Genomic DNA, 17,995 nt, shown 5'->3' with positions numbered 1-17,995 from the left:
GCCTGAGAGGTTTCTTTTTCTCTCAGGCTATGAGCTGAGCGCTGCGATTGGCCAGCGCTACAGCCTGGGAGAAGGAGACGCCGGCAGGCTCCACCCAGTTGAGCCGAACATATGAAGATACCGGAGGCTATACCGGGAGAACGGAGCGGCGCCCAGGGATAATAGTAAGTGCAGGGAGATCCCTGGGCGCCGCTCTCCATGTCTGTATGCTTAGTTTAGATTTTTTTATTCTAGTGAAAGGTCCTCTAAAACCATGACTTTTTGTAATATTAGCCGCATAAATCTACTGATACTATATCTCATTTTCTAATATATACTGCTTTTTTTTGTGTTTTATTGATTCATGTGAATTACTATAAAGGAGACTAGCCATATACAGACTATTTATCATACCTGAAGCAGTAGATACAAAATATAAATTGCAATTGGATTGCACTAATCTATATCTAAATGTCATGTACAATGGTTAAGTGAGTGATAAAATACTCCACATTCCACCACAGTAGGAGAGAAGGAGTCACTAGTTAATGTGAGAGGGTCAACACATTCTATCTGGGAATGCATTAAATTAAGATAAGCAGTGATACCTGATGCACTGTGGTACTCAAAATGTCTGGGTCACTCGCGTTATAATTTCCTCATCACTAAACAGTTGTTATTCTGGGAAGCAATATATTTTGCTTCTGTTTCTCAACTGATGTCCACAGCTTTGCCTACAGCTTTCTTCCTTTCTCAGGTACTGCAAACACCAATAAATAAACCCAGGCAATTTGGTTAGAGATGACATGTTAATTCAGCATATTTCTATTTTTGGTATAGTTGTATAAAGAGGGAATTATACACAAATGTTTCATATTGGGCTATGTCACATTTGAAGCATCTTGGGTAAGCTTCGGTAAATAGGAATATACTTAAAGCCCACCATATATACTTTATATACAGTATTTTATGATATACTGTATTCATAGTATATACAAGCTATATAATCATTAAGACAAAAGGAAGTGATATGCTCCAACAAAATTGTGCATTTGGTAGCAAAATTTCATTTCAGGGCCATATTGTCTCAAGGTCAAATACATAATTTAGTGAAAGGTACCAGAGTTACTATAAAATAACAAAAAAGAAAGGAAAAATCACAAACCCCCTCACCCTCCCTCCATCCCCTCCTTGCATGTTTCAAGGTCCATAAAACTACAGTATAGAATTAATTTGTATTATATTTATCAAAGTCTAAACCTCCCCAAGGAACCTTTCAAGTCTTTAAAGTGGTTGTCCAAGAACCTTAAAAAGGTGCACTATGCCACAAAATTCCATTAAATATGTAAAAACAAAAACAAACCCTATACTCACCTGTTTCTTCTGTGCCTGACGGGACTAAGGGAGAACACATTTACATTCTAAGGGTCTATTCACACGTCTGTTTTTTCTTTCCTGATCTGTTCCGTTTTTTCAGGAACAGATCTGGACCAGATCTGGACCCATTCATTTTCAATGGGTCCTGGAAAAAAACGGACAGCTCAATGTCTGATTTTTTCCAGGACCCATTGAAAATGAATGGGTCCAGATCTGGTCCATATCTGTTCCTGAAAAAACGGAACAGATCAGGAAAGAAAAAACGGACGTGTGAATGGACCCTAAATCTAATGCTTCCCTTATGTCCCTTACAGCAGCACAACATATGGGGATATAGCAAGTAGAATATCCTAGGGAGGGACCTCCTGCAGAGATCTCAAAACTGACTGCCAAAGGAAGTCTTTTTTGAAGATCTTTACAAAGACGTATCCCGTGTAAAGAAAGAATTAGGAGTGGTAAAAAAAAACACATTACAATTTTGATACTGACATAGAAAACTGTCTGCTGACTAGTGATGAGCGGCAGGGGCAATATTCAAATTTGCAATATTTCGCGAATATTTGGGCGAATATTCGCCATATATTCGAGAATTCGCGAATTCATGATCTCCAGGCATTATTTTCTTGATTGCGAAAATTCGCATAAAATATTCACATAAAAATTTGCATAAACTGGTATTTAAAAAAAAATCGAATATTCGCAATTACGAATATATTTAGCGATATTCTAAATATTCGCGAATTCTCGAAATGCCGATATTCGCGATTAAAATTCGCAATTCGAATATTCGTGATCAACACTACTGCTGACCTGATGGAGAGACAATGCAGCATGACAAGACATTGTCTCTGAGAAGTATTATCCAAAGAGTTGTCACTATGAAGAACGAAAAGGAAATTAGTCTATATTAACAAGGAAGCCTGATTTCAGAAGCAGTTTAAGGAATCTGAATCCAGTAGAGCAACTATCATTCACTAATTGACCCTTAGGCAACAGAAGCCTGGTAACTCTTTGTCATGGCACACTCAGCTTCCCTATCCAGCCATTCTTTTAACTTTGAAACATCCTCTAAAGGCATTATGGACCTCCTGAATAGTTTGATGATAGCCATATCCATTTTGGGAGCTGGGGTTATGCTAGCTAGCTCCTGTTCCTGCCAGAAAGGGAATATCTGCTTAAACCATTAAAAATGGGAGTTTTATGAGGAGCCTTATTATCCAGTGACAACAGATCTGAGATGGAGATATCCACTTAAAAGCCCTGGAAGCCCCAGAGGTGGAGTCTGAGCCATCTCCTGAAGGTCCCCTAGTCCTCAGATTGGATTGTCTGAATGCTGAATGAGCCAGGCATACCTCTCAACCATCCAGGATCCGGCGGGACAGTCCCAGATTTCAGTGGCTGTCCCGCGGTCCTGGTACAGGGGAGGTATGTTCCGCTTTCTGGCAGCTATCCATAGGAAGCAGAGACAGCTGCCTGCAATGATGAAGCAAGAGCTGTTAGTTGGCTCCCTGCTCCATCATTCCTCCCTCTTTTTGTGCTCTACACTGCAGGTCATGGCAGGGGGTGGGGAGGGTGTTAGTTCCATGTGTACTACTGCTGCTGCTGGGGAACGAGGTGAGTATGTGGAGTTTATTGTTTTTACTGCCTGTGAAGGGGGCACTTTACTAGGAATATTACTGTCAGGGGGCACTCTACTGGGCATATTACTGTCAGAGGACACAGCTGGGCATATTACTGTCAGAGGGCACATCTTGGCATAATACTTTCAGGGGGAACATAACTGGACATAACTACTGTCAGGGGGCACATATCTGGGCATAACTACTGTCAGGGGGTACATATCTGGGTATACTACTGTGAGGGGGCACATATTTGGCCATAACTACTGTGAGGGGGCACATATCTGGGCATTGCTACTGTGAGGGGCACATTTTTGGGCATAACTACTGTGAGGGGCACATATCTGTCATAACTACTATGAGGGGGTACATATCTGTTCATAACTACTGTGAAGGAGGCACATATCTGGGCATAACTACTTTAAGAGGGCATAAACTGTGAAGGAGGCACAATGCTGGCGTAACTACTGTTTGGTGGCATAAAGGGGGAATAATTACTATGTGGGGGAATTTAGGGGACTGGTTTTGTGTGGAGTTAGAGGCAGCAACTGAAGCTTTCAGTACTACTAAGGCCTCAGACAGGTCACTTCCAGGAATCCAGCTGACTACAGGGAAACTTCTTGCCTTGGAATTTGTGTTTCCTCTTAAAAAGAATTACAAAACAATGGATGAAGTCCTTCCCCATAATGGCCATATGTCTAGTAGAGGGGAATTAATGGGGAGAACTTGAGGAGACAGCCATGGACAAAACAGACATAGGTTAAATCAACCTGTTTAACAAGAAATCAATACTCTATTAGCAACTGGTGAATCCAGAAACCTGCAGAAAGAGTGCAAAAATAGTGGATTGTAAGATTATAGCAGGTAGATAATCCCGAGTTATCCCTGTGAGGAATCCCAGTGAGGATCATGTATTAAGACACTGTCTTAATACCGCTTTAGCTGGTTACATTTGTTGTGTTCACTGCCTGTCTAAATCTACGCCAACTCCCTTGCTTGCGTAGATTTAGACCATTTTCAATGCCTAAAACAGGTGTCGAAAATGATAAATGAGACAGGCTTGCTGGCCTGCCCCCTTCCCTGCTCACACCATGCCCCCCACATATTTGCAATAGATATGCACCAAATAGTGGCGTATATCTGTTAGTAAATGACCCAGGGACGGCATCAGCACCCAGCACACCAGGGCAAGTTCCGAGGCCGACTGTGCCCGCTCACTCTTGCAGCTGTGTCCTGGTTTTCATTAAACTGCCTGTTCTGAATTCTAGGGCAGCTTACCCCAGCAATGCAGACAATTTTCGCCATGTGCACTGCTGGGATGAGCTGCCCCAGGACTCAGAACAGGGTAGATGGCGTTTCCTACTGGGCTAAAGGACCTTCCTGATGTCATCTGCCCATGTGACCAGTGGGGGAGGAGCCGGAGGAGCAGAGAGCTGTGTTCCTGTACAGACAGGAGCCTGGCTGGAATGTGGTGAGGCCTAGCTGTGTGTCTGTCCCTGGGTGTGTGTGTGTCTGTGTTTGTCTTTCCCTGTGTGTTTGTCTTTCCCTGTGTGTGTGTGTCTGTCCCTGTGTGTGTGTCTGTCCCTGTGTGTGTGTCGGCCCCTGTGTGTGTGTCTGCCCCTGTGTGTGTGTGTCTGCCCCTTTGTGTGTGTCTGCCCCTGTGTGTGTGTCTGCCCCTGTGTGTGTGTCTGTCCCTGTGTGTGTCTGCCCCTTTGTGTGTGTCTGCCCCTGTGTGTGTGTCTGCCCCTGTGTGTGTGTCTGCCCCTTTGTGTGTGTCTCTCCCTGTGTGTCTGTGTCTGTCCCTGTGTGTGTCTGTCCCTGTGTGTGTGTCTGTGTGCGTCTTTCCCTGTGTGTTTGTCTTTCCCTGTGTGTGTGTCTGTCCCTGTGTGTGTGTGTTTTTCCATGTGTGTGTGTGTCTGTCCCTGTGTGTGTGTCTGCCCCTTTGTGTGTGTCTGCCCCTGTGTGTGTGTCTGTCCCTGTGTGTGTCTGCCCCTGTGTGTGTGTCTGTCCCTGTGTGTCAATAGGTTTTGGAACCGCGCTGCAGGAAAATATGTATTCCGGTCCCAGGTGGATGATACAAGGGTGTCAGCCCATCTCCTCGACAGCCGGAGGGTACGGTCCTCCTAGACCCCCTCCTCTACAAAATTTAAGGAGATAGGCAAGATAGTGAAGCACCCTTGAGAATGTTATAGTAAAAAGGTTTTATTCTACTTACAACAGGTCAGTAGACAAAAGGCATAAAATTACAAAATGATCGTCACGTTCCTGCCCGACCCGGGTTTCGCTACCTCGCTTCTTCAAGGGCGATGACTGAGCATGCTCACACACGAGCCCTTTAAGTAGCCCAGCTGTCTCATTATTCAAGCGGGTGTGGTTCCGATTCATATAAAGTGTTTTCAATATAACAGTTTTACAACATATAACACAGAGTTCCATTCATTAGTTCATTAATACAATCACTTTTAAAATATAAAAATACACATAAAAATACATACTGGTGTAATTGTTATTGCCAATTCATAAATAAGCCCTTTCGGGTTACCGCTCATAGCCAAACTCAATATATAATTTAATTAATAAATAAATACAGCCCCTTTATATGCATATATCCCCCACAAGATCTTCTATTGTCCTAAACCTATTCCAACTCATTCTGTTATAGTAGTCCTATCATCCTATGTATGTCATCCACTCTTACAATGTTGTACAGGTATTCTCCCCCTACTCCCGGAGCGTCATTCATCTGGTCTCCGCCCCCTCCTAGAGCGTCACTCCACAAGACGCCATCCGATCGTGGGGCGTCACTCAGGTAGTCTCCACCCACTTTTGGAGCGTCACTCAGAAGGACTCCACCCACTCCGGTAGCGTCATTCAGGTGTTCTCGACCCCGCCTCCACCTCTGACGTTCCTATCACAAGACGTCATGGTCCAATGGAGCAGCCAGAATAACTGACGTCACCCAAAGGTCCTTAGGAGGCCGGGTAGAGAACAGCAAAAAAACGCCACCGGTAAGATCGTTTTACAGTAAGCATGGTTTAAGGTCAAATTCAATGTTAAGCCCTCTGGGTTGTAGGGTTCCTAGCTGGTAAATCCACTCCACCTCTTTTCTATTGATTTGTGCCAGCGAGTCCCCTCCGCGCCAGTGGGGCTTAACAGTTTCAACTCCGGCAAATTTTAACCCTTGCGGATTCTTTCCATGTAATAATTTGAAGTGTGCTGATACACTGTGGGTCATTAGGCCTTTTTTGATGTTCCGTAGGTGTTCTTGTATTCTGACCTTCAACTTCCTAATTGTCCGTCCCACGTACTGGAGCCCACAAGGGCATTCCAGTACGTAGATTATGCCCTCATTTTCGCATGAACAATTGTTCTTTATACGGAATTCGACCCCATTATTTTTGGACATAATATGTTGGATATTTATTTGACGATCTTTGGAGTTCCGATTCCTACAACCTGCACAAAATCCACACCAGGTAAATTTTCCTTCTTTTTTCACCTTTACATTAGCTGGGGGTATGGCACTACGTACAAGTTTCTCTCTAATGTTAGTTGCTTTTTTAAAAATAAAAGAGGGATTCGCGGGTATCATTTTTCCTATTGTTGGATCATTTTTCAAAACTCCGCAGTTCTTTTTGACCATTTTTTTGATATCATCTGACATGGAGCAGAATTTAGTCACAAATGAAAATCTGTAGTCCCTATTTTCCTTTTCCACTATTCCTTTTGTATGTTCCTTTTTTCCTCTTGTTTCTATCTCTACATTATGTATGCATGCATCCAAATCAGCCTCATCATATCCTCTCTCCACAAATCTATTTTTTAACACCCCACATTGTGTTCTATATTCACTCTGTTCTGTACAATTACGGGACATCCTCTTGAACTGTCCTTTCGGAATGTTCCTGAGCCATGGGCCGTAATGACAGCTCTTCATATCAATATAGGAGTTCACGTCAGTTTCTTTAAAATAGGAGCTAGTAAGAAAACGCCCATCTTCCATCCGGATGCATAGATCAAGAAAATTAACGCTGGTATTGCTGATTTCCCCCACAAATCGTAGATTCCAACTATTATGGTTCAATTGGGAGATGAACGACTCGAGTCCCTCCCTCCCTCCCTCCCACACTAGGAGACAGTCATCAATATACCTCCTCCAGAAGGTCAATTTGCCCCCTGGAGTGTCTGCTCCCAGTGTGGGAAGGATGAAGCTCTCCTCCCAAGCCCCCATAAAAATATTAGCAAAGCTGGGGGCGAATTTGTAAGTAGAATAAAACCTTTTTACTATAACATTCTTAAGGGTGCTTCACTATCTTGCCTATCTCCTTAAATTTTGTAGAGGAGGGGGTCTAGGAGGACCGTACCCTCCGGCTGTCGAGGAGATGGGCTGACACCCTTGTATCATCCACCTGGGACCGGAATACATATTTCCCTGCAGCGCGGTTCCAAAACCTATTGACTTTGATTTTGCCTGTGTGAAACCTACCACACTATCTCGGGACCAGCAGCAGCGCAAGTAATTGTCCGTGTTGGGACACAGGACTGACTTTCTGTTTTATCTGTATTTTACCTGTCCCTGTGTGTGTCTGTCCCTGTTTGTGTGTCTGTGTGCATCTTTCCCTGTGTGTTTGTCTTTCCCTGTGTGTGTGTCTGTCCCTGTGTGTGTGTGTCTGTCTGTCCCTGTGTGTGTCTGTCCCTGTGTGTGTCGGTCCCTGTGTGTGTCTGCCCCTGTGTGTTTATCTGTCCCTGTGTGTGTCTTTTCCTGTGTGTGTGCGTCTGTCCCTGTGCGTGTGTGTGTCTGTCCCTGTGTGTGTGTCTGTCCCTGTGTGTGTGTCTCTCCCTGTGTGCGTGTGTGTGTGTCTCTCCCTGTGTGTATGTCTGTCTAGGTGTGTGTGTATCTCCCTGTGTGTGTATCTCTCCCTGTGTGTGTGTTTCTCTCCCGGTGTGTGTGTTTCTCTCCCTGTGTGTGTATCTCTCCCTGTGTGTGTGTCTCTCCCTGTGTGTGTGTGTGTCTCTCCCTGTGTGTGTGTGTCTCTCCCTATGTGTGTGTGTCTCTCCCTGTGTGTCACCATCACTATGCCCACAATGTTTCTATGTCTTGACGCAGCTGCATGAGGACGTTCTGTGCGGGGCAAGAAGAAGAAGAAGGAAGAGGAGACAGTGCCGCCAGCTTGGAGTCCATGGGAGAGACACAGAGAGGCACACTAAGGACGTAGGTAACACTACCACATGATCTACACTAGTGTTATCTGTGGTTTTACATAGGACTGCAGGTAACACTACCACATTAGTAGCACTAATGTCATCTGTGGTTTTACATAGGACTGCAGGTAACACTACCACATTATCAGCACCAGTGTCACCTGTGGTTTTACATAGGACTGCAGGTAACACTACCACATTATCAGCACTAGTGTTATCTGTGGTTTTAGATAGGGCTGCAGGTAACACTACCACATTATCAGAACTAGTGTCATCTGTGGTTTTAGATAGGACTGCAGGTAACACTACCACATTATTAGCACTAGTGTCATCTGTGGTTTTACATAGGACTGCAGGTAACACTAACACATTATTAGCACTAGTGTAATCTGTGGTTTTACATAGGACTGCAGGTAACACTACTACATTTTCTGTACTCAGATACCCATGACTGTGTTATCTGTGCTGTTACATAGGACTGCAGGTGATGTCTGCTATATTATCTGTACTCAGAGAGTTATCACTGTGTAAGGGGGCCCACTGAGACTTTATCGCCCAAGGCCACATGAACCTGGAGCCAGCCCTAAAATGACCCCCAGTGTTGCTGCAATAATCCATTGGACATATTTGATCCATCCATCCATGTTTGGCTTCTGTTTTTAACCATAATAATTTTAAAAGCAAAATACCATTAGGTTCATAGTAGGGAGGGATCCCGGACCTTATGGAGGGATCCACATGGGATTATGGTCATCCTTGTTTTGAATCCCTAAATTCTATTGCTTTAAGGAAGGTTTTCCTGCCTAAATGCTGTGTACCATCTATGGTACCATCACACAGGAGGACAGGAGCTGCTACATAAATTCTCCAGTTCCCCCGTTCCTGCTGGGAGGAACTGAAGCCCACTCGGATGACCACGGCAGTCATGGCCATTAGTACCGGGTGTATGCTCTTCAAAACAAACACCCAGCGGCTATGGGTCCCCCTGCACACTTCAGCCGGGGCCATTTTTAGTTGCCCGGTTGCCAATCGGTGGTCAGGAAAGGGTTAGCTTCCAAGCATTTACACTGAGTTTGGGACATCCATGTGGAAAGAATATGATTAGGTAGAGTGGTCTGGGTATACCTGATTTATAAGGATTTGTGCCGAATTAATTCTGAGCAAATCGATTTTCTTGGTGAACTTTGGCAAATCAGGCGAATCAGCCGAATCACATTTTTCAAAACTTCACTGATCTCTACTTACCATGTATTAATTTGAACTTCTGCTCTTTCTATGCATAGGAGTCATGTAGGAATTCCACTTACTTACTGATAGCATGCACGCTTCTACTTAAATGCCCTACTTTTATGATATAATATCACTGTAGCGTGAACTTTTTATATTTTCGATAAATTTCACCTGAAAGCCAAATATCCCTTACTTTCTGTGAATTCCTCTTAACAAATTTGCCACAACTTTCTATAGTGCACTTCTCAGTAAATCTGGTTAATGAATTATCAGTCTTAATACATTTTTCCAATGGATTTTCCATTAGGATGACCATGCCTGATACTACAGTTCAGTCCCATTCAAATGGTAACAGGAAAGCCAAGACCTCTTCATTTTGCTCTCTTGATGGTTTATTAGAACAATATCTATCAATATTTTATTACAATTACCTAATGATTAAATTATGAAATATAGAGCTTTTTATTTGTTGTTATTAATCTATGCAGTATCAATAGCATCACTATGAATAAATTGTCATCACTCACATCGCTCAAAAGAATCAGGAACAAGCCTACTTAACACAGGGAAGAAAATACAAATTCAATGAAAATGTTGCCAATGGTTGGATTCTACCACTGTGCCAACGTGCATATAGCCCAACCATATGAAATCTTATTTTTACATGTGGCATCATTACATGCTATATTGCGACCCTTGGCCACAACTAGAGATGAGTGAATAATTGAAAAGTTCGATTCAGCTGATTTGGCGAATTTAAAAAAAATATTTACTTTGTGACAAATTACTTCATCATGATCGCGGCATCGGAGTATAAAAACTGTGTAAATTTAACAATAAAAATAAATAAATCAAACTCACCACCTCCATTTTCTCATGAGAGGCCGGCCATCGCCACCTTGCTTGAAGATCAGAAGCGAAATCTCGCGTGGCGCGAGATTGCGTCATCACGCCGGCCGGCATGTTGATGTCATTCATCACCCCGTATGGGAGATCTTCAATCAAGATGGAGGCTGGCGGCCCGTCGCGAGCAAATGGAGGAGGTAAGTTAGAATTTTTTCATTTTTTACACTATTTCAGGTTAAATCGATTGGCTGACACGAAGCATGAGGAAATTCGGCTTCGAGGCGAATCAAATTTATCCTGAAATTCGTATCGAATTCCACTTCAAGGGATTCGATTCGCTCATCTCTAGCCACAACCATAGGGTGTCCCATAACCCTTACTGAGGTCAACACAAAATGGTATATAGGCACACTGAATGATGTCTTTCCCCGATAAACCAGTGTATTTATTTGAAGATAGGCTCTAATTTCACAAAATGCTATTTTAACAGCAAGCCAACACTTTTTGTAGCTTCATAAATAAACCTCTTTCTATCTAGTTAATGATATTACAAACCTAGAAGCTATAAACATCTGCATTAGAAGGAGAAAAAAGGCAATTACCGGCTTAACAATGAGCTGAAAATCTGCTCAGCAGGAGAGGGGTTAAATCCTACTTTGTAAAATATGTTAGACGTCTTATAACCAGCAGGAAATTAATTGAAATATTAACTCACAAAATTTAAAATTTTGTGGTAGGCAAAACAGTTGCAGGTCTTTTCAGTAGTTCAGCTGAGTAATAAGGCATTATACAAATGTAGGAACAATATGTCCTGTTTTGGTGGTTGACTGTTTATATATTCATTCCTATTCTTTTAATGTTTTAGACAGGAGTGGCATTTAAGGAGTGTTCAGGAGCAAAAGGTGCAGCTTGTTGCTCAGACTTTATGTTTTCTTAGTACATTTGAATGCTTTTATTTTTCTAGCAAGCATCAATCTGTTGTTTTTACTGAGAACGTTTGTCGTTTGAAGTAGTTTCTAAAGCAAACTTTTAGCCAACACAGGGGATGTTTCCATTATTTGATCTCACACAATTCACATTTTACATACCAAATTGTAGCAGGAAAAAATAGAACACACATGATGTAAATGTTCCGAATAAAGTTGGGGCACTGTGTAAAATGTAAATGAACACAAATAAAGATAGAATGCATTCATTTTCAAATCTCATAGGTCTATATTTTATTTACAAAAGATCATAGAACACATATAATATGGTGAAACTTAGAAAAAAAATAACTCATTTAGAACTTAAAGGCAGTAATGCATTGCTATATGGCCATGTCTTCCATTGTGCATCACCCCCCTCTTCTTTTAACAACAGTTTGTAAATGTCTGGGAAGTAAGGAGACCAATTGCTGGGGTTTTAGCAGATAAATGTTGCCCCATTCTTGTCTGATGTATGCAGGATTCTAGCTGCTCAACAGTCCTGAGTCTTTTCTTCGGATTTATTGGTGAAATGTCTGTACTGCAGAGAGGCCAGTTAAGCACCTAAAGTCTTCTTCTGTGTAACCATGTTGTTGTGATGGATGCAGTACGTGGTTTAGCATTGTCTTGCTGAAATATGCAAGGCCTTCCCTGAAACCCATGTTCTCTGGATGGGAACATATGTTGTTCTAAAACCTCTATATACTGTTCGGTATTAATAGTGCCTTTCCAAATATGTAATCTGCCCATGCCATCGGTACTAATGCATCTCCCAGACCATCAGAGATACAGGTACTTGAGCTGTGCTCTGATAACAAGCTGGATATTCCCTCTCCTCTTGAGTCTTCAGTACATGGCATCTGTTCCAAAAAGAATTTAAAATTTTCATTTGTCTGATCACTGAACAGTTTTCCATTTTGCCTCTGTTCATTTTAAATTAGCTTTGGCCCAGAGAAGACAGAGGAATTTCTGGATTGTGTTGATACAGTATATGGCTTTTTCTTTGCATGATATAGCTTTAACCTGGATTTGTTGATTGCACAGCAAATTGTGTTCACAGATAATGATTTCTGCAAGTGTTCCTGAGCTCATGCAGTGATTTCCAGTACAGAATCAAGCCTGTTTCTTAATGCAGAGGTAATAGTGTTGGGCGAGCATGCTCGGCTAAACACCATTTTGACTCGAACGTGTGCTCGAGCGTGATGCTCGAGTCTCCTCCCTGCACATTTATTTGCCTCTACGTAGCCAATAAACGTGCAAGGAAGTACTGGCACTCACTGTAATGACGAAGCAATGTTGGTTACTGGCATTACAGTGATTGGCTGGCCGGAAAGCAACAGCGGGTGCTAAATAGCCCCTGATGACACATGGTTCAGCTCATTCTTAGTCTGGGCGAGCTTTAGCAGAAGGGACAGATAGTGTAGGGACAGGAAATGTTTTTTTTTTTTAGGCAGGGTTTAGTGTTGAAAGGTGTTAAAGACCCAAAAGCCCCTTTAAGAACTATTGTTTTATCTGGCTGCAATATATATTTTTAGTTGGGTTGAGCGAACCCGTGGAAGTTTGGGTTCGCTGGGTTCGGCCGAACTTCAGGTCAAAGTTCAGGTTCGGGACCCGAACTTGACCTGAACTTGACCCCGAATCCAGACCCCATTTAAGTCAGTGGGGACCCGAATATCACTGAATTATTGTCCTACTAAAACTTAACTTTTATATCATTAACATTTAAAATAAGTTCCACAAAAGTGTTTAGATAGCTGCATATATAAGATAAGATAGGCTTATGCACAATAAGGCACAGGGTATATATAGACAAATAAAGAGCACGATTTTGGACTAGATAGTCCCCACTCACGGTTTGATGAATTTTCTGTTGTGGAGATGTATCGTACCACAGCAAGGTATGCGTGTTTGTGGTAGGAGGGTCCACAGGAACAAATTGGTAGGTGTTCGCTGCAAATATAATGAAAAAATGATGTAGTCACCGGCTCTTCTTATGCAGGACGGATAGGTAACTGGGAGGACTATGTCCCTAGCCAACTGGTGAGGCCCTGCCTAAAAGCGGAGAGGTCTCCCGCCTATATGCGGGAGAATCACCCCCAAGGGAGCGACCCCACTTATCGACGGCTATCCCTGTTATCCTGGCCCTGAAAAATTTCTCCCAGTGTCAGCACAGCCAAAAGAGAGTAAATCTGTTATCCCAACGCGTTTCCTCCGATAAAAATATGTATCACCGGATTCATCAGGTGATGCCAAAGTAAAGATACACGGATGGATCAATGGCACAATAGCCGTTAGCTCGATAGCTCTCTGTGGATGGTATCCAACTGAATAATGCAGTCCAGAGTGGTATCTGGAGCTGCCCCCCTATATATACCAATTCTAATTGCTATAATAGATTAGAAGTTAAATACCTCATGGTTGGTAGTATGCAGCGTGCGTTCCACCACCGCCAGTACCGGAACCGGAAGTGCGTCATTAGTGTGAGCGCCGACCGCTATCATTGGCTGTTGGTGGAACGCAAGCCGAATCCCCTTGATACAGGATGGAACGCATTGAGGACCGGAAGTCGGCATGATGCGCCAGAAGTGACGTAAAAGAACACTGGAACGCATGATATATGCGTTCCACAGCGGTCCAATCGTAGAAATGCGCCAAACTTTGTAGAAATTTGGATAATAAAGCGCATAATAGTAATAATACTGCTAATACATACAAGGGCATTACTTAAGTAATTCATAGGCATATCATTATAATTTAAGGTTGTAACTCACAAAGGTAAAATATAGTTAATTCATCTATTATAATAGGGTATATACAGAGGATTTTAGAAGTTGGAATAATAGTATGGGACAGCAAATGGAGACAAAAGGAGGACATTCTATTGTTTATACTAAAACTAATGATTTATCCTACCACCTGATACTGGTACCATTTGAATATAGATATTGGAATAAAGACCTATCCCGGTCTGATATTATCATTTGCTTGGTCCGAATTAAATATTTTATAATCATGATCATTTGAATTAGATGCAACAGGTTTTCAAAAGATATATATATATGTCCAAAAAGATACAGTAAAAGTAGGAAAAATAGGAAAAAATGGGGACCCGAACTTCAATTTATTATTTTCCATTATAACATGGTTATAACTAAAAATAATAGTATTCTTAAAACAGAATGCTAAATAAAATGTAAATTGAGGGGTTAAAAAAATAAATAATGACCTCATCCACTTGATCGTGCAGCCAGTACTGGCTGCGCGATCAAGTGGATGAGGTGAGTTTTTTCAACCCCACAATAGACATTTTATTTAGCATTCTGTTTTAAGAATGCTATTATTTTTCATTATAATCACCTGAACACCGAACACGAACTTCAGTGAAAAAGTCTGGTGCATTTTGGGTTCGCTCGACTCAACTAAATTGCATGCAATTGTTTGCTGACAGCGACATTACCTGCGCTACATCTCCTGTATAACTTTTGCGCATCCTAAATATCTGTAAAATTCAGTGTAATTTATTTGCGCATACACTTACAATACCTGCACTATATACCATTTAATATGCTGTAGGCGAGCAGTAAGGGACGGGGAAGTGGCGTACTGCTGAAGGTTCACACAGAGGCAGTGGCCCTGGGCGCGCTGAAACTATGCCTGCTGCCAAAGCACAGGAAAAACAATCATCCACGATACCTAGCTTCATGTCCCAGTTTGTAGGGTGGCGCAGGACACCACTCTCGAAGTCACACTAGTGTGACCAGGTGGTCGGTTGGATTGCAGCAGATAATGCTTCCAGTCGGTTAAGCACCACCCTGTCTTCCACAAAGTCCAGTCTCAGTAGCCAAGAATCTGGTCAACAAAATCCTCACCCTGATCCTCCTACCTCCCACCATGGAGAGTATTGGCAAACAAGTGATCCCACACTCGGATATTCCGAGGAGCTCTTTTCATCGCCAATCCTTGATTTGGGCCTCTCGCCAAGCTCGCTTGAAGAGGGACATGAGGAGATTCCCAAACTCTTGAGCAAGAAGATGACGGTGGGGAACGGTAATAGCTTTTTCATGAGGTGGATGATGATGATGAGACACAGTTGTCAATAAGTGAGGTACTTATTAGGTCAACAAGTCAGGATGATGACCAGAGTGAGGAAGTGGAAGAAGAGGTGGTTGACGATGAAATCACTGACCCAACCTGGGAAGGTGGCAAGCCGAGCGGGGACAGCAGTACAGAGGGGGAGGGATCTGCAGAACCGCAACAGGCTGGAAGAGGCAGTGGGGTGGCAAAAGGTAGAAAGCAGGCCAGACCAAACAGGCCCGCAACTGTTCCCCCTTGCGGCAATCTCCCTTGCCAAGGGGTAGGTGTTCCGCAGTCTGGCACTTTTTTGAGGAAAGTGCGGACGATAAAAGAATTGTCATTTGCAACCTGTGCCGTACCAAAATGAGCAGGGGCGGGAACACTAGCAACCTTACCACCACCAGCATGATCCACCACATGGCATTAAAGCACCCTAATAGGTGGGCTGAACGCCTGGGTCCACAATCAGTGTCTGCAGGTCACACCGCTGCCTCCCCTTCCCGTTTGTTACATGCTGGCCAATCCCCTGTCCAAGATACAGGCCCGGATGCCTCCTACCGTGCACCTGGACCTTCACAAGCGCCATCAGCTAGCACATCCACTTCTGTGTCCCAGTGCAGCATACAGATGTCCATACCGCAGGCCTTCGAACGAAAGCGAAAATACCCAGCCACCCACCAACAGGCCATAGCACTAAATGCACAAATTTCCAAATTGCTGGCCCTGGAAATGTTGTCATTTAGGCTTGTGGACACTGAGGCTTTCCGCAGCCTGATGGCGGCGGCCGTCCCTCGTTACTCGGTCATCAGCCGCCACTATTTTTCACAGTGTGCTGTCCCCGCATTACACCAACATGTGTCCCTGATGGCACACTGGGTGAACATTTTGGAGGCCAGGAGCGAGTGGTACCCTGGGATGGCACAGGTGCTACCGACGCCAAGGATTGCGGGCCCAACTTCCATCAGGATTTCCACCATCATCTACATTAGTGGCTGCAACCCCCCCTTTCCCCTTATCCACATCCTCCTCCACTTCCACCACTGAATTCTCATCTTGCAGCACCAGTCAGTGTAGAACTGCAGTGGGGAAGCGGCAACAGGCCTGGCTAAAATTAATTTGCTTTGGTGACAAACAGCACACCGCCACAGAGCTGACTGAGCTGTGGCTCTCGCCACTCAACCTACTACCAGGCATGGTTGTGTCTGATAATGGCCGTAACTTGGTGGCGGCTTTGGAGCTCGGCAAGCTCACACACATACCATGCCTAGCCCACGTGTTCTACTTAGTGGTTCAGCAGTTTCTCAAAAGCTACCCGAATTTGCCTGAGCTACTGGTGAAGGTGCGCCACATGTGTGCCTATTTCTAAAAGTCAACTACAGCTGCCGCCGGTCTGGCAATGCTGCAGTAGTGCTTGCAATTGACAGCTCACTGACTTTTGTGCGATGTGAGCACACGCTGGGACTCCAAGTTCCGCATGTTGGCCAGGCTTTCTGAGCAACAGAGGGCAGTAGTGTAATACCATCTGCAACATGGTCGTTGCCTTTCCAGTCAGCTTACGCTCTTCACAAGCGAAAAGTGGGCATGGATGTCTGACCTCTATGAGGTTTTATGCAACTTTGAGGAATCAACACAGATGGTGAGCGGTGATGCCGCTATTATCAGCCTAACCATCCCTCTTCTGTGTCTACTGAAACGCTCGCTGCTCACAATGAAGGCGGACGCTTTTCATGTGGAAGAGGTGGAAATGGGGAAAGACAGTACACAGACCACCCTCAGTTCGTCTTCTCAGCGCGTATTGGATGATGACGATGATGATGAGGAGAAGCAGAAGACGATTGCCTTTGCTACAGAGGGTAGTACCCATAGCAGGTTTATTCCATCTGGTCAGCGTGGATGGGCCAAAGAGGAGGAAGAGGAGATTAAGAGTCATCCTCCTGATGAGGACAGCGAAGTCTTGTCTGTTGGGACTCTGGCACACATGGCTGACTTTATGTTATTCTGCCTTTCCCATGACCCTCACGTTATACGCATTTTGGCCAACACCGATTACTGGTTGTTCACCCTTTTCGACCCCGCTACAAAGAGAACTTCTCATCTCTCATTCCTGTGGTGGAGAGGACTAGCAAAATGGTGCAATACCAGAAGGTCCTTGTGTAAAAATTGCTCAATAAATTTCCAGCTGACAACGCTGGCGGCAGAGTACGCAGTTCCTTGGGCAACCGAGGAGGTAAGACGATGGGAACACAAAGCAGTTCCAACGGAGGCAAGGCAACACTCTCCAAGGCCTGGGACAGTTTCATGACACCCTGCCAGCACCCTCACTCTGATGCACGGCCTAGCATCACAAGGAGGGAAAAGTTTTGGAAGATTGTGAAGGAGTACGTAGCAGACCGTGTCAGCGTCCTCAGTGATCCCTCTCTGCCTTACAACTATGGGGTGTCCAAGCTGGACACGTGGCACGAACTGGCGCTCTATGCCTTGGAGGTGCTGGCCTGCCCTGCCGCCAACGTTTTGTCAGAGCGGGTATTTAGTGGTGCTGGGGGAATAATAACTGATAAGCACATCCGCCTGTCAACTGAAAATGCTGACAGGTTGACTCTTATCAAAATGAACAAGGCCTGGATTGTCTCTGACTTCTCGACTCCACCAGAGGAAAGTGGCTGAACATAAAGGCACTTTAAATGTGGCTTTTATGGTGTATTG

This window comes from Bufo bufo, chromosome 5 (genome assembly GCF_905171765.1).
Source record: "Bufo bufo chromosome 5, aBufBuf1.1, whole genome shotgun sequence".
Taxonomy (NCBI): Eukaryota; Metazoa; Chordata; class Amphibia; order Anura; family Bufonidae; genus Bufo; species Bufo bufo.
This window is presented reverse-complemented; position numbering follows the sequence as displayed.